This window comes from Camelus bactrianus, chromosome 8, assembly GCF_048773025.1.
Source record: "Camelus bactrianus isolate YW-2024 breed Bactrian camel chromosome 8, ASM4877302v1, whole genome shotgun sequence".
NCBI classification, from domain to species: domain Eukaryota; kingdom Metazoa; phylum Chordata; class Mammalia; order Artiodactyla; family Camelidae; genus Camelus; species Camelus bactrianus.
The window spans coordinates 55,284,663-55,310,886 of record NC_133546.1 but is presented as its reverse complement, the minus strand read 5'-3'; the positions used below and the strand labels follow the sequence as shown (position 1 = coordinate 55,310,886).

The window sequence follows — 26,224 nt, the reverse complement described above, 5'->3', positions numbered from 1 at the left end:
TGAAAAATAAACTAAATAAGAGTAGTAACATTTTTCAAATGCATTTTCTAAACCACTGGATTTCCAAGTTCTACCATTAATTTTGCAATTCCTTGATCCATCTAAATATATTCTTAATGAAATATAACTAAACATTTTAAAATATATTCTTAATGAAATATAACTAAACATTTTAAAACAACAGCAAGTAAATATTCAGGAAGAATAAAAAAGATACTTGATAACATGTAATAGTCAGTGCATGGAGAAAAGTCCTTTCAATACATATACATGTTTATTATGTTCTAGGCTTACTGGAAAAAATTACATGGTTTAGTAAGCTGGTTTGGCTCTCAATAAGAAAAGAATTTCCCCTCTTCTTTCTCTGTAATTGGATTTGGTACGCATTGTAAAAGAAACAGCTCCTTGCACTGAGCAGTGTTAGTAACCCATTTTATAATAATACAAAAGGCTTCTCACACCACGTGTTGATCACCATAAATGCTTGTCTAGCCCACTTCTCTCTTTCTTCCAGAGGCCTTTTCCTCCAGGTCCCATGTGGTTGGGGATGGGGTGGTGGTAGAATAAAACCATTAACGGGAATCTGGGATCCTCATTTTCAATGTTCCTGTTAGATTTATCTAAAGCACAGATTTAGAAAATGCTGTCGGAAGTTTCGCAGTCTCAAAATTGCTTTAACGCTAAATGTGCATTTTTTCTGGACAAGAGGGATGTTGCCCTCCGTGAAATCGGTATCTGTTTTGAATGGCTGTTGGGGAAGAGACATTCCGATAGTTTGAAGCACTGCTTTAATACTTACAGAAAAGGCTTCAGATGCACGGAGGCATCTGCCGTCACTGTGACTAAAATGTTTACTTTAGCAAACACTGCTCTATTAAATTTCAAAGTGGTGCTCTTTGAATTTTAAATTGTAAGGGAAACCTGGCATCCATTCTTGAAAGCTTTGGTTTAAACATAAAAAGGAGAAAGTAGCTTTGAAGTTTTGAATGAGATGCATGAACTCTCCTTTTTTTCACTGAGTTGGGAGAACTTACAGGGTGAGCCTGTGTGGTATTTATTATTCTAACTTACGACTTGAGTGACAATCTCATTTCTTGCACCCAGGGCATTTCTCCTTTAGAAAAACAGGACTTGGATGTTAATGTGAGGTTTCCTTTATTACTCTCCGATCAGGGAATGTACCTGATTTTATAAATTTTTTTCCTAAACAAACCCATTTTATTGCTCTTTAACAGGCATCTAAGTTTTCAAATTATATCTTGATTCCAGAGTTTTTATTGGTGCTGTTTATCCATTTCTCCAGAGTTTACCATGGATATACACAGTAAAATTGCAGGAAATTTGTATTTTGGGCATAGATGCGCACCTTAATGAGTATTTATTTGGGCAGATGAGTGCTTGCATAATTGAACAATTCATGGACCAAAGATAATTAAGCATTATAATAAGTTATGTCACCTCTTTTCAAATGGGAGCCATTAACTCCCTACTTTGCTTACTGGAATGAACTTTTTAAACCAAATAATTACAAATGCACATTTGCAAAATAAACCTTTTCAGGATCAGTTCATTTTTATCTACTTTGATGGATAATAATCTTGATAGTATTGTTTCTATTTTAAAATGAAATAGCATTTTATCATAAAATCTGTTAAAGCCTTACTCTTAGCAAGTAAATAGTTTAAATAAAATAATTGCAAGGATCATATAATATTGAGTAAAACCTATTTAGTTTGCTTCATGTTTTCTTCCCAGAAACTACACATGACATTTAAAGTTAAAAAAAAAATCATAGCATTATTCCTATTATATATTTTACATTTGTGTCTTAATGCAACAACAGCTCCTACCAATAAAACCTTTTCAAAAAGAGTATGTTCTTATTAAAATAGAAAAAGAGATGACTAATTTTTTTCTGAATGTGGCAAGAGAAGAGAGCCATTAGGAGTCGTGATTTTCTTCCTCCAAATATCTCTTTTATATGCCTTCTTTATTTCTGACTTGCCTATTGGGTTAAGGCACTAAGGATATTTACACAAAGTATTGAAAATATTTAAGAACCAGTAAGGCATGACTGTGCCTTATTAAAACTGCCCATCAGAACGGGCATCTGCCACTTGGGACCGATGCTGGCTGACACCCTACACAGCCACCTTCCCAGACATATCAGTACTGTCCCTAACACATCTCCAATCCCAGGGGAAACAAGTGGACAGGAACAAGGGGTTCCAGGAACTGAGCATTCCTCTTTCCTAGCATTCCCCTAACTGCTAGTTTGTGGAAGATCTACTAGCAGTGACTTTGGGTCTGACAAATTCCAATAACTGCCACATGCCATTTTCCACTTCGGGAAATTTCACATGCACATTAGAACTTCAGGTTCTGCGGTAAAGAACGCAGGTAATCCTCCAAGGCCTATACCCATCAAAGGCCCATAATCGTTTGACCTGGTGCCTGGCACTTAAAAGCAGTAATATCAAGAAGTAATGTAACTATAATTTTTATAGCCAAGTAACCGCTGCATAAAAACATCTTTGCAATTTTCATTTCACATGAAGATTGTCTTTCTAGTAGTAAAGCTAGGCAGTAGTGAAGTGGGATGTCTTATGAGGTAGAGAGCTCCCTATCATTTGGTAATATCGCAGCAAAGACTGGTATTTGTTTAGCAGGCTGATGGATTAAAAAGATCTCTCACTATGCCTTTTTTGTGTTAATAAACCCCTAAAAAAAGTTCAAAAGCCTAAGTATATGATTTTTCAATGCCTATGCCTTAGTTAAAGTTTTGTTTTTCATACTTACTACTTTGCATATTAATAAATAATTTAACAAATGAGGGAGCCGTATCAAACACTTAAAATCATAATTATATGTGGATGCAAATAACTGTCACTGATATATATTTAAGTCAATGTAAACTATTTTTTCTTTTCAGTGCTAGTGATCTGAAAGTAATTCAAATAATTTAACTTAAATTATGTATAAACTATATAAACTATAGATTAAACATCTTTTGAAATAACTGACATGAATGAATACCAAACTGTTAAAAAGACTGTCTTGATTTAATGCCAAATAGTTTTAAAACACTAACAGGTTTTTAAATGCTTTTGTTCTCCCATGCTTTTTAAATAGCATGTCAACTATAATTTTTAAAATAGTAAACACTTGTTTAATATAAATGGTAATCTTCATGTCAATTTCCACCAGATATTTAGGAAAGCCTTTTGATGTGAATCACATGTTGGCCTTCTCCGAGGATTCTCAACACATGAATTAAGTTACCTAAACTACATCTGCTTATGACCAGATGTGTCTCAATGTTATCAATATTCTTTTTTGGAATATTTAAGAACTATTGTAATAATATCATGTGAATAATGAAGTGTCTTAAAAACCTCTGAACTTCAGAGAGAGAGAAACATATGTACTTGCAAAAAGGCACCTAAGGGATTCTGATCTCTCTGATTATAATAAATATACGAACTTTCGAATGTACTGGTGTTTGTGACATCAGATGAATAGTAAAGTTTAACATCCCTGAACTACAACATATTGTAAAATTTCTATAAAAAGATAGAAAGTTTAAAAAGTTTATATTTAAAGCTATGTTTTCTAACTACATTGAGCATTTTTAAATCCCCAGATTTCATTGAAAATTTCCCAAACAAGTATTCTGACCATTAAGTGTCACTGGAACAAAGGAATCTATTTGAAAGACTAGACAAAATTTTGAATTAATACTGTGGAATATCTGTAGTGCCAAACTTGAAATTATTTTAGACTTTTAAGAGGTATGTTCAGCTATACTTGGGGCATGGGTAATTTCTCTGATTTACTGGATTTGAATGAGACAAGATTACTGTTACTTAATCATTATGCAGCCATGCAGGGTGAAAGTGAAACATCCAGAAACATTTTCGCGTATGTTATCTGTAGAAACCATCAGGTTCTGGTTAAGAAATCTTGGGCGTATGTGTGACTGTGGCCGAAGCAGCGCTTTCAGCCCCTTTATCTTCCTGCTACGCACAGAAATATCCTCAAGGAGAGAAGATGGCCTGTTTATTCTTTTATGAGTCAAGTTAATATTTCTACTTTAAAGATACTGATTTTTTTAAAAATGACTTACAAGGCATAAGTAACTATAACAATATGCTGCTTTACGCCAAACTTCCATCACCAAAAGTACCCAAATTAGGAGGATTTCATGCCAGTTCTCGCGTGTAGTTCTGTCCTAAGAACTCTCACCATGTCACACAGAGCCATTTTCCACTCACTCCATTTTTTTTAATGGAATGAACACATCACAGGAATACTTCTATTCATTGGAGATTCTGTAGTCCAAGTAAAGTCATTCCACAGAATACTGCACTTCATATCACCCATTGCACAAGTTAAATGTCAGTTTTCCATCTGGCCTTTAGTAAGGACTTATATAAGTTTACAGATAAAAACGTTTCCATTGGTTATTATAACTGTTTAGCTTACATTCCCACCAACTTCCTTCAAGTAAGATACTGATTTATTTGCATAGATTGTTACGAGAACTTAGGAAAGTATTTATGACAAATTTCTAATAATTCCTTAATGCTTTGCTATGTTTGTTTCATCCAAAGTTTCACCTTAGTTTCCTTTCTTACAGATGGACCAAATCGTAGTGACATATTTTATCAAATAAAGAAATACATATTCAGTACCACCATATGTAAGACAGTTCACTAGGTATTGTGGAAGACCAGAAGTAAAGCAATCTTGGTCCTGGGCTTCACAGTCTAGGGCAAACGTGTATAAATAGTTCTTTATTCTCAGAAAAGAAGACAAAAATCTCCATGATGAAAGAATCCAATAGGAAAGAGAGATAATCTCCATCAGTGGGATTCTAGAGGAAAGTTAATGTTTCCACAGGTGACAAAAATATGCTATGGAGAGGGAATTCCCATTATTGGCAAACAGTGTCAGTTTCCCTGGGATTTCTGGTAACCGAGGCCTAATAAAGTATCTGGAGCAGTGTCTTCAATCCAAAGGCAAAGCAACACATTTCTAAGAGTAATCCATTTATTTGGGAAAAAAACGTTTTTCTTTGAGTTTTCAATTTCTTTCTCTGTAGAGTACATCTTTTCTAATTTATATTCATGAGAAGTTCTATAACTTTGAGTAACAAATGGAATAATGTACAAAAAAGCACTTTGAAAATTACTATTCAAAATAGCAAGCTTTTTTTTGTCAAGCTCTTCATGTATATTTAAGATATTGATATGGATTTTTGAGTGAAAATTCTTGAGAAATAGCAAATGTAAATGGATTACTGATGCATCACTGCCCTTTCTAAGAAGAACACCCCAAATCTAGGGAGAGGCTAAAAAATGAACAGACTGTGAAAGTCAGAGAGAGGTTTGCCCTCAGATTTCAGCCCCTAACTAGTGACAAAGAGGCCAGGGGTGTCCCTTAGATTATTCTTTTTTCTTTAGAAGGCAGTAAGTACTCCAAAAGAGAGAGAGAGAGAGAGAGAGAGGGAGAGAGGGAGAGAGGGAGGGAGGGAGGGAGGGAGGGGGGGAGAGAGAGAGAGAGAGAGAGAGAGAGAGAGAGAGAGAGAGAGAGAGAGAAAGAAAAGAAAGAAAGAAAGAAAGAAAGAAAGAAAGAACAGAAAAAAAGAAAGAAAAGAAAAGAAAAGAAAAAAAGAAAGAAAGAAAGAAAGAAAGAAAGAAAGAAAGAAAGAAAGAAAGAAAGAAAGAAAAAGACCTATAAGGCAAGTGTCATCTATTTCCTCCCAGTGACAAAATGTTGCTGTTTAACACACACACAAAAAAGTCAACCTATTTTTAACAACAAAATATGAAGCATGATTTAAAAGAACATCAACATAAGCAAATCAGAGTCCAAGGAGACCTAGCTTTGTGATGCTCAGTTCGTTCTCATGAGCCCTATGACAACCCTTCCAGCTCTGTAGTTAACCTTCTCTCCCCTAGGACTCCGTAACTGCTCTACATCACCCTGTTCTACCTTTTCAATGGAAAATAACTTAAATTTCTCTTGCATTTTCCTGTTAAAATCGTATATCTTCCCTTAAAATCATGGACTATTCCAATGAGTTACTGATAAAGTTACTGCCTTAATAATTAAAGTGTAAAAATTATTTATCTTTTATATTTTATTGGTAAACTCATAAGAGCTAATATCCTACCATTAAAAAAATGCATGCTGACAATAAATTGAAATCTCTGAAAGATAATGAATATACAATGAAAAATCACATTCAAAAAGAAAATATGAAGATTATAGACATCTTCAAAATCACATCAATCATAATTTGTGAACTCCTGAAAAATTGAAAGTCCTGAACTTAGTAAAGTGCAGCTGACCAAAGAAAAGATCATTTGAGGTTTTATTTTTATTCACTCAAAGATGATCATATTATATACTCCCATTTTCAGTAGGAACTCCTGCATTAGGCAAACTATTTAAATATTAACAAGTTTTCATCAAATATTAACTTTGAACACATTAGAGACCACTTAAATCTAAGGAACACAATAAAATGTAAGATCATATAGCTATGTTGGGATACAGTTAGAGGCATTTGGTAATAAGCAGTTTCACTTCATGTTACATATTCTAGAGGAAACAGGGTTAGAAAGGAATTAAAAGAAAAAGGGACAAAATTTACCTAAAGACTGCAAACAGAGGTTTTGGAAATTTCCTCACACTTCATAGAGTGGTATGTTCTCAAATAGGCAACACTCAATGTACCGAGAAATTCAATGCTGTGTTTATAATTTTCAAGAAAGAAAAATAAGGAAAGGTCAACAGGAATAGCGGCTTGCAGTTTAGGTTAAAAGCAAGAGTTATATACTTGTCAGTGTCGTTTCTGTGTCATCCTGAAAGAGGCATATGCGGGCGTATTCACTGAAAATAAGTGAGCAGTGATAAATTATTTCCACTTTTTATTGCCTTCCTCTTTACAGGATTGCAAAGTTCATTTGCAAACTGACACAAGCATGGGACTTTCAAATCGACTAGTGTAGGAAGAAATACAGCCACATTTCTAATATGTTAGAATGCAAACATAGCAGACAAGACCCCTATTGTAATTACACCTATTACATTTCTCAAAGAAATGTAATTTCACGTTAACAAAATAAAATCTGACCAGATTCATATCCTTCATGTAGCCTTACTTTTAAAAAGCTTCGTCTTTATTATGAAAGGGCCCCATCTCACTGCCAGAGCTTTGGTTCTGCATTAAGTCAACATTGATTTATTTCCTTTTTCATTCTTAACCTAACTTCTCACCTAGAGCATTAGTTTCGTGTTTTTCCTTCCGTAAACTTTAAACCAGTGCTGCTCATTACAGTAGCAGGGTATGTCTCCTGAGTTATCCAAACCAGTCCATACCATTTGAGGTCCACCTGATCTTGCCTCATGATAGGCAGAAAATGGGTCAACGCCAAAATTTCTTTGTAGACATACAAACATTGGTTCTTAATTTCACTGACACTGAGTTTCTGTGCCATAGGACTTTTTTCCCTTAGAATTGTCTGGGGAGATGTGTGTGACTCCTGAGGCTTGTATTTACACAGTCAAAGAGAATGCCGCTTCACTGATTTTCAGCTCTGAAATACCTGCAGAGCTAAGTCATTGTAGTATTACAAGGCTGAGCTTCCTTCCAAACTCTGCATTTTAAGCATTTCAAACAGTACTTGAATTTCCGGTTTATGTAATGAAAATGAAACATTATCATCATGCAAGGAGATTCATAATTAGCAAAAATACAAGATATGTTTGCATTCCAAGTATATCTTCATTTGCATGTGAAAATGTATATTAGTCAATAGAATAAATATGAATTCAAGATCCCGTGGGAAGTATTGTCCCCTCTGATCATGAATGAAAGGCATTCACGTGAATGGTGACTGTGTATACACAACAATGAGCAGCTTTGCTCTTCATTTCTGCATCTGGACTTAGGCTGTCTTATTTATTTTTTCTCTGTTGTTATAACTCAGATGTCTCAATGACTTCTTCATGTTTGTAAATCAATAAAGTAACTCAAATAATGCTGTACCTTTTTTTTTTTCAAAATTTGATTTCTGATATCCTCTTTTGGTTGGCAGTTATACATACTCTTTTTTCTCATTCCAGAGGTTTATTATATACGTAAGGTATGCAAGTAATGGAAAGCATAGACCACTATCAGTGATCCACTAGAAATATTTACCTTGGTATTTAAGTCAGTTTTAATTTTGACCTCCATTAGCCCCAGCCCATAATAGCAACTTTCCTTTCCTCTGTGCTCCTAGAGAGTATATTTTCTATGGCCATTTGAAGTCACTGCTTCTCATGAACACTTAAGTGATCTCTAGACTACACCAGCTGATTTTAAGATTTTTCGTGACAGTTTGTACCAGTCCTGGGCCCTGTTGCTCCCAATTTCTTCTCTCTTCCCCTGCTTCATCCTTCCTGAGAGGATTTCACCTCCTCTGGTGTGTTTCCCAGCGTCTGTTGTCATTCAGCTTCTGGCCACCTTGAACATGAAGACGTGGTGGGATTTTGGAGGACAGTGGGAAGGGGAAAACAGTTATTCTCACCTTCATCTTTGCTGGGCGGTTGATTCATCTGTAGCCTCTCTGTGGTTCGAGCTTGTATCTGACTGGCCCATGATGGTTCCAGCTTTAAAAGGATGACTTCTGGCCTCTAGCAGTGCCATCTTTTATCCCTCCAATCGCAGAGTGCAGTAGCTTCCTGCCATTGCTTTTCTCTGGGTTATTTCATCCTCCCCTTTATGGCTTCCCAGATCCATGTCACCTTGATCACTAATTCCCAGAATTAAATGTCATGTTACAAATATTTTGAGTGGTTTTTTTTTAATTTTTCCTGGTTAGACTCAGAGATACCAATCTTATAAATTATTACAGTCATATAAAATGGCATGGCATTGTTGTGATCACATTTGACATATCAAGATACTGATGGTTAGAATCATTAATTAAATTTCTTAAATCATAGTTGATGATAGTCAGTGGTGGAAATTGAATTTGAATTCCTCCTGGTCTGCTTCATCAGCCAGGGCTTTTAAACACAGGGCATGGGTGGTGCATGGTAATTTTTAAATTTGTATATCCATTAGATAAATATCTAAACTTTTCCTTGCTGGTGCAAAGCCTTTAATGATTATAGCATACAGCTAAAAGGAGCTAGTGTTCCTTTACTTGTGAGAGGGCCTTCTGAGTGACACAAAGTAACATGTTGCAGAATGTAAGAGGATGCTGTGCTGCTGATGCTGCTCAGGGCAGGGATGGGAACAGGGAGAACTGGGAGGAGGCTGTGTAATAACCCAGGCGAGAGCTCCTGGTGGTCTGGCCCATGGTATTGGTGTTGGGGTGATGATTAAGTGTGCAGATTCTGTATGTATGTTGAAAGTAGAACCAACAGAATTTTTGGATGAATTACACATGATGTTGGAAGAAAAGAACTATTGCCGTCAGCTAGCTGAAGAAGACTGTGGGAGAAATGTTTTTCGGGATGCCATAAGTAGAGTTGTACATATTTTAAGTTATATTTTTACCAAGTGCATTACGTTTTCACAAAATCTGGCTTTCAGGTGATGGAAATATGGCTATCACGTAAGACCTCGAATGTGTGATCGTAATCTAAGGAATTTATAGAGAATCTAACCCAATTTAGCAAACCACTGGGGCCAAGATGATGTCATTTGAAAAAGTCAGCTCCAGAAGAGCAGCAGAATGATCAGTGATGGGTGGCGAGTCTTGAGTGAAGTCACCGTGAAGGTTTCTCAAGGAGGACCAAGTCCTGTGGAGTGAGCCTTCCCCAGCCCTGGACATGCATGGTACCCCTCTTGCCTCACAGACATGAAAGCTCAACAAAGCCTTTGGTTCAATGCAAATTAGAGATTTACATAGTTTATAATTAAGCACATCTTATTTTAGATACTCAGTCTAACTTGTGTGTACATGTCTATTTTCTGCTCATTGGCTGTTAATCTAGAAAGCAGATTTATGCCATCTTTCTACCATTTGCCCCTTTGTTGTTTTTAGCCAAGTTCTCAAATAGACAGGCAATCCCTTAAATACTGAGGTGAGTTTGCCAAAGGGTTTAGTGTAAAAATGAGTTCATATATAGAATATGACAGTCTATAAAAATGAAACCAGAGCAAAAAGAAAAAAAATAGTGTATAAGGAATACATTGCACATGGCAATCATAAATCCAAGTTCAGGGCTTGTATTCCAGACACACAGAGTTGCTGCCTATGTATAACTGAGGCTGGAGTTTCATTGTAGGTTCTTTCTCAGCGGCTTCACTTTCTAAGTTAACTAAAGGTTTCATGTTTGCTGTTAGTCCAAAGAATACTCTTTCTACAAGTTACCTCTTTTTACTTTGATGCCTATGAGTGCTTGTAATAGTACTATTTTAAAATTGGACTAGTAGTTTGATATTTAAAGGTAAACTTATATTTAGAAACAAATAGTATCAATATTTTAAAGCAGACTAGGTAAGTTTTTTTTTTATTTGATGAACCATTGTATTTAAAATAAGAAATGGTTCATTCATTTACTAATATAATGAAAGACTTTGTTTGCTTTTAACAGTCTAAGAACACAAAGTCATAAAGTAAATAGAATATATTTCTTTTAATGGTTTTTATCTACATTTCTTGAACAAATAATTCCCACAAAAGCTAGAAATTATTTCCAGCTGTTTTTGTAACATGGGAAATGGACTTCATCTAGAGGGTGTTAATTTCCACTGGAAGGCCAGAAGATGGGTAGAGAATTTCCCTATGTTGCATTTGGGCATACTTGACTTCATGCATAGGCACTTAATTCCCTTAAAGAAAACACCAAATAAGGACTTGTATCTGTAAATTTTTGACCATTCACATATCACCCATTTATTGAGATATATAGCAATGATTTGATAGTTTACTCTTTGGACACTATTCTTAATAATCACAGTGGCAAACAAGTTAACAGTATCAACTTTCATGGTCTATATAAAAATAAGTTTAGAAACTCAGTAAAACTTAATTAGACTAATACACCTAATAGGCACTATCCTTCCTCATTGAAATGAACATATAATAAATGATTATAAATATAGTGGCAGTTACCAAAAAAGGAAAGGCAACAATCTGATGTCATAAATCTCAAAAGATGGTGAAAAAAAGTAAAATTTAGAGCATCATGGTGTTGATTCTAACTTACTCCCCACACTCCCCTGCTTAAAAGGTACCAGTGGTTAAGAAATATGGTTAGAATATAAAATATGTGATCCACAAAAGTTAGTTCAGAGGGGAAATTAAACAGTCTCAGAATAAAGTTGAGGAGAAACTAAACAAAATATATCAGTACAATGAGAAAATCTGGGCAAAATTCTTTAAGTATCATCCAAAGAAAATGAAATGACATGAAAAATGCAAATATACTGCAGAATTAAATATGTGTGTATATATATATATATATATATATATATATATATATATATATAAAATAACTATTTATTCTAGAACAAAGTTTAAGCCAAGGAATAGAAGTTGTGATTGAAACTACTACTGTTGGAATATGTTCCTCTCTTCTTTAAGGGAACTCTCTGGCCTTGTGTATTTGCATTTTTTTTTTGTCTAATAAGGGCGGCAATGACTAGAATGAACTTGAAAGGTGTGTGCTGAAGATCCAGAGTCATTCTGAGCCCAAGTCCTTGAGTACCTATTTGGAGAGCCATCCAACAACCTGGGACATCCACCCTGAACAGTTAGGTGAATAGAAAAGAAACTTCTCTCTGGTTTGAGCAGTTGTATTTAGGGAGTTTCTTTCTTACTGAATCTAGTAAAATCCGAACTAGATCAAATGAAAAATTTGTGGTTGGTATAAAGGAGAGTTTGGCATAATAGAACACTAAGTAAGAACATGACATCAGTTTAAAAAAAAAAAAATATTAGGGGGAGAGTATAGCTCAGTGGTAGAGTGCATGCTTAGCATGCACAAGGTCCTAGGTTCAATCTCCAGTACCTCCACTAAAAAAATTTTTTTAAATAAATAAGTAATATTTAAATAAACCTAATTACTACCCCCCAAAAAACAAAACAAACAAAAACAAAAAAGACAAAATATTAGACATGATAAAGATAATTATATTAAAAAAAAAACTATGGCACTAAGGGAGTAGGAGGTAAAGTGTCCAAAAGGCGGCAGAGGGTGGGGGAGTAGTGGTGGCAGTGGGAATTAATAGATTCAGAAACAGAGGAACCTTAACTGGGTAGAAAAAAATGAAATGGAATTTCTGTTGCAGACAGAAGTCCTGAGATAATCACAGTGAAAGCAGATAATTGTTGTGCAATTCAGATAATCCAACATCAGGAAAGCTTATGTCCCTGAAGTAAAGAACTCAAGAAATAGAATTGAGAAATTATTTAATAATGCAGTACAAGAAAAAAAAAACATTTGAAATGAAGGAAGACAGCATCTGTAGACTGGGTGGCGTGCCATTTTCCAGGAAAAGCTTGATACAGTACAGCAAACAATGAGTCACATCTAAATTATATTATTGAAAATTAGGATAAAGGGTGGATTTTTAGCCATCCTGGAAGATAAATAAACACACTTACAAGAAGAAAAAAATAAGGCTTATTTGAGGCTTCCCTTCACAGCATTCAATACCAGAAGATAATAAATCCATGTGTACAAAGTTCTGAAAGAAATAAAAAGGGGCCCAGGACTCCTTAGACACTGACCAGATATTACTCAATATAAACACAAGAGATATTTTATCAAATATAAAATTATTCAGACAACGCCATACCTATGATCCTTTTGTGAAAACTAAATTCCTGAATGTCAGACCCAGTCAATCAACAAATGAACCAAAATATAAAATCAACAATGAAGATTCTGCCAAGTGGAATCAAAAGTAAGCATTGTTATGCTTACAGAACAGAAAAATAAATGCCTTAAACCATAACAATAATACATAATAACATAATTTATACAACTTTATGAGAAAGAAGATGTGAAGATTATGACGTATTTCTACATTATCCTGTGTCAAAAGTAGGAACAAAGTGATCACACAAACCACTAGGCCAATCATACAGGGTTTACTTATCTAAGGAATACTGAAGAAAGTCAGCAAAATGGGAGTGCACAAAGGAGAAATCAACATGTTGTAAAGTCAATGGAATGACAAAAATTTACACCTCAGAATCTTCACAATGATTTGTCAGTAGTAATTTCTGACTGAGTGTGAGGTACTTCAGGTGTTTTCTGTCACTGTCTTAGCCCTGCCTGTGTACAGAGGCTTAAATATCTAAGCCTCAAATAGTAGTAACTTAAGCTAGTTGATATACACTAGGGACCATCTCCTTTGGGCCAAGTGCTCCACATCAATCTTAGAATTTATATAATATAAAATGCAATAACAAGGTGAGGTCCCATAACCCAGCATCAGCTCAGATCCCATTTATAACCCGCTCCAGGTTTACACAGCCTGATGTAAGGACATTCCTTTACTCAAGGCTGTGGAGCAAGAACGAGGATCAGCTACCCAGATGTCTCAGGCAGGAATGTTTATAGGTCTCTTAATAAGCTCAATCCTGCATCTAATTACCTCATCATTTATAGCTGGAGTAAATCGATACTGTAAAAAACTGAAGCGTATATAATTTTTAAAAAAACCATAATGATTCAACCTCATAATGTGTTTCATAAATCCTTAACCTTTGCCTGATCTTTTGCAGATAACATGAGGGAGAAACATTTATCTGATAAGCATGAGTTCCTTTGGTTTTTCTTGTTTCTTTTTCTTCTGTTTGATTCAAATGAAATTGAATGTTTACTGATAGAGTTTATGTATTAGCATCCCATTTTACTAAATGTATTGAACCTTCAATCTATCCGTTATTTAATCCATATTTCTACATGGGGTGAATGGGATATGGAATGGCATCACCACATGTTGATGACTGCTGATCTGGATGTTGTGGTAATGATGGCCAAGTGCTACCTCTTAAGTTAGAGAATTTATCAGTGTGACTCAGATACATACACTTTCACTTCTATGTAATTAGGCGTCATGTCTCCTTAAGGCTCCTCTTGGCTGTGACATTTCCTCAGACTTTCCTTATTTTTAATACTCTTGAGAGGCGTGAAAAGTACTCATAAGAAATTTGGTAGACAATCCTCAATTGGGATTTGTCTGATGTTTGTCTACTGATTAGACTGGGGCTATGTGTGTTCTAGAAATCTCTTCAGATTATAAATAACCCCAAAGAACTTTGCAATGTTTACATGATTTTTTTTTAAAGATGCCATATACACTTGATTTGCTTTGAAAATAAATGAGTAAAAACATAATAAGGTCATCTGGTTTAGGAGGTTAACTTCATTCAGGTAAGAATGCTGATCATGATAGATTTGATTTTCGGCAAATCCAGGTGGCTTGTTTGGGCATCATGAGAGAAAGTCATTTGTCATTTGGGGTGACACTTTAAATTTACACCTGTGACATTTTCTGCTGTTCATCTAGATGCACAGGAGGGGTGCTGGGCTGTACCGTGGGTAGTCCATCACTTTGAACCTTGAGGTGGGGCTGGTGGTACCAATGTTTGCAGATTTGGAGGAAGAGCTGACAGAACTGCCTGTCTCTGTTTTCCAATCTAGATCCTCCTGGGCTTGTGTGTTTTGGAGAAGATGATCACAGAGGTAAGGTCCCATCACATTATGTATTCTTACTATCAAAGTGATTTCACAGTTGTTGTTGACCTGTGACAGTGTTTGTCAGTTTTCTCCAATGGTGGAATGATTCTGTTCTCCTCTCCCACTTTTCCCATACTGCACTCTTTGGAAGCAATGAATTAGCCTTTAAACATTTTGTCTCTTTCATATCTATCTGACAGGAAACAAATTAGTAAAGTTTAATAATCAGATATTTTAAGGATACTCGAAGAGATTTTTTTTTAAAAAGATACGTTTACTGGAAAACAGAAACCATAATGATTAGCTAATTTTTATTGAGCATGTATTATTGTTAAGCACTGTGTATGAATTATCTCATACAATCACACATCTAACTATGAAGGAAGGAAGTATTATCCCCAGTTTATAGATATGTAAGCAACGGACTCTGAAAGAGGCTTATTTGCCCAGGACCACACAAAAGTAAGTGGCAGAGCTATTTTTTGAGTCCAGGCTCCTATGTGATTCAAAGGCATAATTTATATCACTACACAAGAATGCCACCTAAGAGATGCTCTAATATCCATGCCATAGTGTCTAGACATTAAGCTTAAAGGAAATATCAGAGACTGTGTGATTTCCTTTCAACAGGTTAAGCCCAGTTCGTTACTATCTATTAAACATTTTTATTACTGGGTTTTTGCTGCTAAATGAGCTACCTTGCCTTCTCTGTCCTCACTGACTTAAATTCTGCTGGCATAAACTTCTTTTCAAGGTTAGGTTAATGATATTTCTGTACTCCATAGAATAAATAAAACCATGTAATATAATATCATCAATAAATGAGTCTACTATTTATTCTGTCAGTAAAACTGAGTTTAAAGCATTATTTAAATAAGTCTATTTTATGCCAAAGTAAGTGAATAGAGCAGTTCTTTCTTCCCTATTATTTGAAAATATCAGTCAGCTTTTAGTAAAGAAAAATGCAAAAATATAAAAAGAGAAGTAAATTAACATTAATATTTACACTTAAATAGCAGATATGTCAGGGTAAACAGACTGAGTGAAAAAAATATTAGTAAAGGATATAATTATGTTTTACAAGTCTTTAACAGAGGTTTTGAGTTAATTTTTTTAGTAGCCAAAACCTCTAATAAGATAGATTGAAATATAAAGAAAACCTGATAAAATTGTTATAGATGTCGATCATTTTTGCAAAAATCTGCCAAGTTGATACCAACATGCACAAAACAACCAAATTTCTCTACAGTCAATTTTCAGTAAACAAACATATTTGTGATTTTTAAAAATACCCTCTCAATTTGTTTTACAAACATTACAAACACTTTAAGAACTACTGTGAAAATATTACTATGAAGTATCTTTAAAATGGGATTAAAAATCAAGGTCAGAAAAGTCACTTAATTTGACTGATGTCACACAGGAAATCTGACATTGAAAGAGGACCCCAAATTTGCATCTATATTCTCTATGCAAGGTAATAATAAATAAAGAGAAATATTAATATTTTTAAAGCCTCAATTTTTGTTGCATTTAAAATCATAAAGTTAGCAATGGTGATTAGCATTTGAGTCGATAAAAGGAAGTGGACCCTTTGGTCTTCATTAATGTTGTAGATTAGTAGATTTGAAAATAAAAGATGAGCTAGATTTTCATTTAGCAAACCAGTAAAATAGTTGATTGTCAGTACAAAAAGTCAATAAAAACTAGAAAGAAACCTTAATTTTTCACTCATTTTTCATAAAGCACATATTTTTATTCCCTTAAGGCTGGAGCTTTTGCAGCCACTACAAAGACTGCAGGCCACAGAACCCTGTAAACTACTAAAAAAATGAACATTTCATCCTTGGTTGAATATTGTTATTGCCTCTGTATTTACATTGTGCAGTGTATATAGGTATAACTTACCTATTTTTCCATTAAACAAAATCATAACTGGCATGTAGTGGTATGGAACTGGCTTCTTCTGTATTCTTGCTCTCTTTATAAGATATGATGTCCTCATTCTAGCTTTGCAAGCTTTTGGTAACAGCAGTTTTTGTTTGTAAAATGAAACAGCACCACCTTGTATCCTAAAGTAAAGCTACAGCTTCTCTAAAATCTCAGAACATTCAGATCTATGTTTCAAATCTATGTCCTGATGACTATGTTATGAAGCAGTGAAATTAATCACAGGCTTGCTCTGTGCTAGTTTTTCCTCTACTATTACTAAACCATTAAATTGACGGTACCATATTCACCCTCCCAAAATTACTTTTTATCTTACTATTAAAATTTACTCTGATATAATCCAATGCAGAAAAATGTTATACATTTGTGTGACATCTATCAAATGGCAAATAGCCTGTAATACCTCACAAAAATGATGATTGAACTGAATGTAGCATCCCTTCTACCCTTGTCATTTTATGACTTCATCAGTCTCTATGTATACACAAAATAGGACAGGGCTTCTATATTGCAATGCTTTAGATAGCTCTTAAGCTCACAAAAGTGCATAGATAGGCAAATGCTTTGATTCAATGTAAATGTATTGATATAAACTAATTTACCTAATGGTAATTGTTGGAGTTTCCCCAGCACAAATTTATGGCATTTCTTTTTGTTGTCACTTTTCTTATTGGTTTCTTTTTCAAAGTTTTATTTTTCAAAATATACGACTTATGTACACCTTTATTCCATCCTCCAGAAAATATTTTTGATATTTCTTTAGCATAATTTTAAATAGTTCTAACTGAGCACAAAAATGATTCTAGACATATATGCTCATGGATGTTGAAACTCTTCACCAGGGTCATGAAATGGTATCTATAGTCAGTTCCTTGTACAAGTGGAAAATCAAAGTTCGTAATTGTGTTGGTGACTTTGTAAAATTGTGATGTACATCATGATCTGATTAGTATTTTAAGATGTTCCCTTTAAAGTGCATATATAGTGATACAAATCTTATGTAACAACAGTATGGTTTTCTGCTATCTAAACCATTGCATATTTCAAACAAATCTAATTCATAGTTGATTGCAAATGTGAAGAATGTTTTAAATGTATTTACACAAATTCTCAACTTTCTAAAGCTAGTATATGAGTTTGTTATTGCCAGAGTAATGTTTGCATTATGATTTCTAGATCAATAGCTCCATGACCTCTTTAAACTGTTGGCCAGAAATACAATAATGTTAATGGTAGAATGAGGTATCTTATTTTTCTCCTTGCCAATACAGTATTACACTCACAGATGTACAATTGCCAAGTAAAGGTGACCTGTATTTTGGGTTTTAAGACCGGATTCCGTGCCATAAAATCAAATTATGTTATAGGAATACTTAAGCCCAGCCAGGTGCCTGGAGTTTTAGTTCCCATCCCTTTGATTGCTTCATAATCAGAACTATTAGAAAGGTTCACTTGTCACATTCCTTTCTGCATTAAAAGGGCCAGTTTGCACGTCTCTTCTATTAGGCTATAAAGTATCAGAAGGCTTGCATTTATCCCACCATTGTTTTGATACAAGTGCCTATACCAGGGAATAGTTCATAAGAAGTACAGGATAAGTATGTTTCTATAAATACCTTTTCCCACATAGCTGATAGAATGAAGAGTACATGGTATAAAAAAGTTCACAAAAACGAGGTTCCAGTATGAACCCATACTCATAACTAACAATAATGATAATATGATACACTTAATGAGAGGGATGGAGCAGCCTGTCTTTTCCTGTAGTTTCAAGAAGCCAACAAATAAACCATTTTCATTTCATCCATCTGTTACCTATTTTACCAATTTTAAGGACAACATGCATGCTGCTTACATTTATCAGAATTAGAAAGAGTGGAACTTGGGTGAGGAAAACTCCCAATTTCTGTAGGAAATGGAGTAATTGTAATCTATTAAGAGGTTGCACACATCTTGTTTCAAGGGTATTTTTAAATTCTGTTGCTCATATTTTGATCTTCTGGATTACTTTACGTTAATGCCTACTGTATCAATGGGGAGTTCAATAAATATTTGTTAAATGAATAAATAATATATTTTTCTATGTAAAGTAAATATTAAAATAAAATACACATGCATACAGGTATTTAAGCAAATATGGAGTTCAAAGTTACATAGTTACAATACTCTTGATATAAGAAAATTTTGCAAAAGTTTTCTATTGCTTACATGTATGAAACTATTAGTAATATTATATAGATATTTATCCAAGATTTTATCTAGAGAGAGGTTTAAAAAGTATATCTGGAAACTGGGAAAACGTTTTAGGAGTAGTAAATGCCTTTTAGAATCCATCAGGTCTTCACAGTCCCAGCATGTTCATTCTTCCATAATGCTAGACAACTGCTCAGTTCCCATCTGCTGTGAATCTTATTTTGACTGGATTTTGAGCTCTATTTCCTGACACAATTGATAGAAATAATCAGCCCCTAGATTATACAACTAATTTCAAAATCTTCTGAAATTTGAAAAATAAGATGGAGGTAAAATACTAAATTAAAAAATTTATTTAATCATTTCATTTCATTAAATATGAAACTAAAATTAGATAATATATTCATTAAATATGATTTAAAGTTGAACATATGGTATATTCAGGAAATAATATTTTAAAATATTCCAAACTTACGATTTCTAGGAAATGAAGGAAAGAAAATTGGAGAATATATAGGAGATGGGGCTGATTCAAAATTGAAGCTAAATCAAATGTGAACAGCATTAGCAAACTCGAAAGAGAATAGGGGAGGGAATATTCCTGCTGATGACCTTATAGTTATTAACTGTCAGTTAAACTGAACTGCTCCAAGTCAGATGCTGGAGAAGAGAGAGGACAGGAGGAAGCAGAATTTAGTAACTGATTTCATTATTACTTATAATTATTACTTGTAGTAAGGAACCAATAGCTCATAACTAATAGAGGGTCAGGGTACCATGGAATGGTATTGAGTATAAAGGCAACAAAGAACAAAAGCACCAAAATATTGAAAAAGAAACACCTTCTTATATTAAAAACAGAAAAATAAGTACACAATGGAAGAATAAATTAAACTTTAAGGAGGGGAGAATCATTGCCCCTAAGAGGTGAGAGGAAATAGTATGGAGGAGCAAGCCCATATCCTAGACTTCTTTAAATATGCCTTGTATGTAGATACGACTTTGAAAATCTATAAGCATTTTATGTTTACCTTCAGAATTACATTTTAAAATAAATTTTGAAAATAAAACAAGAAACAAATGAACCTGTATGTATATTCAGTTGGTGATAAAGAGAGAGAAAATATTCAACTAATTTAAAGCATAGTAATTTGACTATATATCCCAGAGGGATATAAAGGCAAAAAGGACTGTAAACCAAAATCTTAAGCATTTAAATAATCATATCTTTGTTTTAGTGTTTATATTTTTACACTGATATATTTGTATGTGATGTGGGATAAAGAAAATGAATAATAATTTTTAAAATTTTAATTCTAACAGCCTCAGGGTTATTGAGAACTGGAACTCTCAGCACAGATATGAGAGAAACATATATAATGTGAAAGAGATTAAGTAAAAACCCTGGAAGCCCTGAATTAGAATGGAATGCATCAGTATAAGCTCATGAGAAATTTTAATAAAAGTATCTTTAAGAAAATATCTTTGAGAAAAAATTAACCTATTTCCTATTTGTTGCCAAGAAAAAAAAGCTTACAAACATAACCATTAGCAATGTATCTAAATTTGGTCTTAAATATATATATTTTATAAATATAAATATGTAATTATATTTCGTATGTATGTATTTTTCTCTCATTGGAAGGAACAAGGGTTTCTTGTAGAAAAGACTGATATAAGAGACATTCAAGATAAAAAGGACTATATTGCCATATCAGAGAGTACAGAACCTTTCACAGATGTTGAGTGATAGGTCAAAATGACTCGAGTCATCTTGAAAAGGATCCCCCTTGGCCAAAATTTGGAAAGTTTGTGTATCAGTATTACCTGCAATAGATTGAAATATACAAAATATGTTTAAAGCCACGCATTCATAATGAGACTGAAAAACAAAACAAAAAAGGACTACTATCCACCAAATGGTTACTGCTGAAGAATATTTTTCATTATTTTGAAGCTAATAAAAAAAAAAGGAAAGAATTCTTCTTTCCAACACTATTCCACTGGGTAACAAAATACTAGATGACTAGACAAAGGAATCTTCTCTTTAGAGAAATATCCCATCTAATAGACAAAGCAGTGATGATTTAATTAGAATGGCATTTTTTTAGTCTGAGTGAATGGATCTTTGCAGTTATCATACACAACTGCTATTATAAATACAGACATCTAGATATTAGGTGTATTCTGAGAAAAATAGAACACCACACATACATTAGCCATGCCAAATAAAACAAAACAAAATGAATGACAACAAACATCAAAAACAAACACACAGGCACAAACATACATAAACATGGAACATAAATCTAACCAAACTCTAACTCCTATTTCCTTTTTGTAAGAAATACAAGAAACAGAAAAATACATTAGACAATGCCGCTGAGATGGAAATTGGTAGGCAAAGGGCCAGATTGCTTCAATTATCAATTGTGACAAAACAAAATGGTGCAGAGATACAAAATGAGAGAACCTGCAGTATAAATGACTTAATCATATCCTATTCAATCAGCAGTCTACAAAAAGAAAAAATATATATATATTATATTTGAGCACTGACTGGATATATCACAATATTAAGGAATCATTATTCATCTATTTAAGTGTGATAATGCTTTTTATTTACTTTTAATCTTTATATTAGGCTTTATTTTTTTTAGAGCAGTTTTAGGTTCAGAGCAAAATTGAGTAGAAATGGCAGTGTTCTCCTATACCCTATGCTCCGTCTCAGACATGGCCTCTCAGCTATCAACATACCTTAACAGAGTGATACATTTTTTTTTTTTTTTACAATTGGTGAACCAACATTGGCCCATCATTATTTTGCTAAGTCTATAATTTACGTTAGGATTCACTCTTGGTGTTGTAAATTCCATAGGTTTTGATAAATGTTCATACAGAATTGTTTCACTGCCATAAAAATTCTGTATTCTGCCTATTTATCTCTCCATCTCCCAAACCCTGGCCAGCCACTGATATTCTTACTGTCTCCATAAGTTTGCCTTTTCCAGAATGTCATATAGTTCTAATCATACAGTATGCAGCCTTTTCAGATTGGCTTATTTCACTTAGTAAAATGCATTTTTTTATTGAAGTATAGTCAGTTACAATGTGTCAATTTCTGGTATACAATATAATGTCCCAATCATACGTATACATACATATATTTGTTTTCATAGTCTTTTTCATTAAAGGTTATTACAAGATATTGAGTATAGTTCCCTGTGCTATAAAGAAGGAATTTGTTTTGTTTTGTTTTTATCTATTTTTATATATAGTAAATGTTTGCAAACCTCAAACTCCCAAATTTATCCCTTCCCACACCCTTTCCCCTGGTAAACATAAGATTGTTTACTATGTCTGCAAGTCTATTTCTGTTTTGTAGATTAGTTCATTAGTGTCTTTTTTCTTTTTTTAGATTCCACATATAAGTGGTATCATATGGTATTTTTCTTTCTCTTTCTGGCTTACTTCACTTAGAATGATGACCTCCAGGTCCATCCATGTTGCTGAAAATGGCATTATTTTATTTTTATGGCTGAGTAGTATTCCATTGTATAAATATACCACAGCTTCTTTATCCAGTCATCTGTTGATGGACATTTAGGTTGCTTCATGTCTTGGCTATTGTGAATAGGGCTGCTATGAACATTCAGGCGCATGTATCTTTTTAAATTAGAGTTCCTTCATGATAGATGCCCAGGAATGGGATTGATGGATCATAATGTAAGTCTATTTTTAGTTTTTTGAGGAATCTCCATAATCTTTTCCATAATGGCTGCACCAAACTACATTCCCACCAACAGTGTAGGAGGGTACCCTTTTCTCCACACTCTCTCCAGCATTTATCATTTGTGGACTTTTGAATGATGGCCATTCTGACTGGTGTGAGGTCATTGTAGTTTTGATTTGCATTTCTCTAATAATTAATGATATTGAACATTTTTTCATGTGCCTATTGGCCATTTGTATGTCTTCATTGGTGAATTGCTTGTTTAGATCTCCTGCCCATTTTTGGATTGGGTTGTTTGTTTTGTTATTAAGTTGTATGAGCTGTTTATATATTCCGGAAATTAAACCTTTGTCAGTTGTATCATCTGCAGATATTTTCTCCCATTCCATAGGTTGTCTTTTTGCTTTGCTTGTGGTTTCCTTAGCTGTGCAAAAGCTTACAAGTTTCGTTAGGTCTCATTTCTTTATTTTCACTTTCATTTCTATTGCCTGAGTAGACTGCCCTAGGAGAACATTGCTAAAATTTATGTCAGAGAATGTTTTGCCAATGTTTTCTTCTAGGAGGTTTATAGTGTCTTGTCTTATATTTAAGTCTTAAAGTCATTTTGAGTTTATTTTTGTGTATGGTGTGAGGGATTGTTTTAACTTCATTGATTTACATGCTGCTATTGAGTTTTCCTACCACTTGCTGAAGAGACTGTATTTTCTCCATTGTGTATTCTCACCTCCTTTGTCAAAGATTAACTGACTACAGGTCTGTGGGTGTATTTCTGGGCATTCTGTTCTGTTCTGTTGATCCATATGTCTCTTTTTGTAGCAATACCATGCTGTTTTGATTACTGAGGCTTTGTAGTATTGTCTGAAGTCTGGATGGGTTATTCCTCTAGCTTTGTTCTTTTTTTTTTTTTTTTTTTTCCATTGTTGCTTTGGCAGTTCCAGGCCTTTTATGATTCCATATAAATGTTATGATTTATGTTCTACTTCTGTGAAAACTGTCATGGGTAATTTGATAGGGATCTCATTAAATCTGCAGATTGCCTTGGGCAATATGGTCATTTTAACAATATTGATTATTCCAACCCCAAAAGCATGGGATATCTTTCCATTTCTTTAAGTCATGTTTAACTTCCTTAATCAATGTTTGTAAAATGCATTTAGAATTCCTCCATGTCTTTTTATGACTAGATAACTCATTTCTTTTTAGTGTTGAATATTATTCCATTGTCTGAACATAGCCCAGTTTATTTGTCCATTTATCTACTGAAGGACATCTTGGTTACTTCCAAGTTTTGGCAATTATGATTAAAGCTGCTATAAATATCTATGTGCAGGTTTTTGTGTGGACATAAGTTGTCAGCTTATTTGGGTAAATACCAAAATGCAAGTTTGCTTAATCTTACAGTAACAGTATATTTAGTTTTGTAGGAAATCGCCAAACTGTCTTCAAACATGGCTGTACCATTGGGCATTCTCACCAGCAATGAATGAGAGTTCCTATTCTCCATATCCTTGTCAGCATTTGCTGTTATCAGTGTTTTGGATTTTGCCTTTCTGATAGGCGTAATAGTGGAAACTCCTTGTTGTTTTAATTTGCAGTTCTCTTATGACATATGATATTGAGAATCTTTTCATAGTTTATTTTCTATTTATCTTCCTTGCTGAGATGTCTGTTCAGCATATAATTGTTGGCCCACTTATTAATCAGTTTTTTTAATTATTATTATTGTTAAATGTGTTCTTTTTATATTTGGATAAGAGTCCTTTATTAGATATGTCTTTTGCAAATACTATCTTTCAGCTTGTGGCTTATCTTCTCACTCTGTTGACAGTGTCCTTCCAAAGCAAAAGCTTGTAATTTCAATGACGTATAGGCCTCACCTTTAATGTTGTATCTAAAAAGTCATTGCCATACCCAAGGTAATCTAGATTTTCTTCTATATTTTATTCTAGGAATGTTATAGTTTTGTGTTAATTTAGTGAAGGATGTCAGTTCTTTGTCTGGATTAATTTTTTTGCATGTGATGTCCAATTGTTTCATTACCATTTGTTGACAAGACTGTCTTTGCTCTATTTTATTGCTACCCCATCAAAGATCAGTTGACTGTTATATATGGGGTTCTATTTTGGGCTCTCTATTCTGTTTCATTGATCTGTTTGTTCTCTTGGCCAGTATAACACAGTCTTAATTATTGGAGCTTTATGTCTTAAAGTCAGGTGATACCAGTCATCTGACTTTGTTCTGGTTTTGGTTTTTATTATTTATTTATTTGTTTGTTTATTTATTTATTTATTTTTTATTTTATTGAGTTATAGTCAGTGTACAATGTTGTATCAATTTCTGGTGTAGAGCACAGTTTTTCAGTCATATATGAATATGTGTATATTCATTTTCACATTGTTTTTCACTGTGAGCTACCACAAGATCTTGTTTATATTTCCCTGTGCTATACGTTATAAACTTGTTTATCTATTCTATATATACCTGAAATCTACAGATTTCAAACTCCCATTCTGTCCCTTCCGACTCCCCTTCCCCCGGCAACCACAAGTTTGTATTCTATGTCTATGAGTCTGTTTCTGTCTTATATTTAAGTTCATTTGTCTTCATTTTTTTTGTATCATTTTGGTTTTTAAAAAGGAGTGATGATACTAAGTATTGGATTCTCTTAATTTTGTTCCTTTTTCTTTTAAAGTAATGATAGTAAGTATGGAGCAGGTAGGGACAGACTCAAACACATATATAATTCTGGTGAGATTACAAACTGTTAAATTAGTTTTTTTAGAGCAATTTGGTAAATATATAGTAAAGTTAAGACTTTCTAATCCATATTTCCAAGTGTTTATAGGTATAAAACTTTGGCACACATGACATGATGTTTATTATAACCCTATTATAGCAAAACAATTATAAACAAAGCCAATGCCTACTAACATTAGGGTAAATAAGAAATGACATAGTTATAAATCATGAAACTTAGTCTACCTAAATATATTAATGTAGATAAATATTAAAAACAAAAAATAAAGTTGTAAGAGGATTCTTACATAATAAACATTAATAGAAAATTTAAACAATCATGAACAATACTATATTATGAAGATACATAGTAGTTTTCTATTAAAATATCTTAAAAATATTGACAGCATGTCTCACCCAGTATCCTGTCATGGTGAGTCTGGGTGTCTAGGTGTCTTTGCCAAAGAAATATTGGTCTCCACATATCCTTTCTCTCAACTTCATATTTCTTTCATGCTTTATTTTTGCCTCCTCCTCTTAAATGTACACTTTACCTTTACAAATCCAATATATTTGAAGAAAAAGATCAAATTCAGTCTCCTCCATGAAACCTCTGCCCATCTAAACTCATAGTGTAAGTGCTAAAATCTTAAAATCCATATTTTATCACTTAGAAATAAAATATATCCTATATTACAATGCTTGTTTCATAACCTGTTTAAAGAAGAGGCGTAGGAACATTTATGCAAGCAGTGAGCATTTACTTTGAGAATATATAAACGTATGAAAGGCAACCTATCAGTAGCATCAAATTCACCAAGTGGTGATTATTACTACTTAAGTTCCTAGTGAATGCAAAATTTCAAGAACTAAACACTTCAGTGTTTGAGAAAAATCTTGTTCTCTTCA

At 33.6% G+C, this 26,224-nt stretch overlaps 1 long non-coding RNA gene across 1 annotated transcript in view; it reads left to right on the top strand.

Moving 5' to 3' along the window:
- LOC141578483 (uncharacterized) overlaps positions 1 to 26,224 on the top strand; it is a 186,787-nt gene that overhangs the window by 117,962 nt on the left and 42,601 nt on the right. The window contains exon 4 of the long non-coding RNA XR_012508869.1: positions 14,668 to 14,709. This is a non-coding gene — a long non-coding RNA (uncharacterized LOC141578483). The remainder of the gene's footprint in view (positions 1 to 14,667; positions 14,710 to 26,224) is intronic.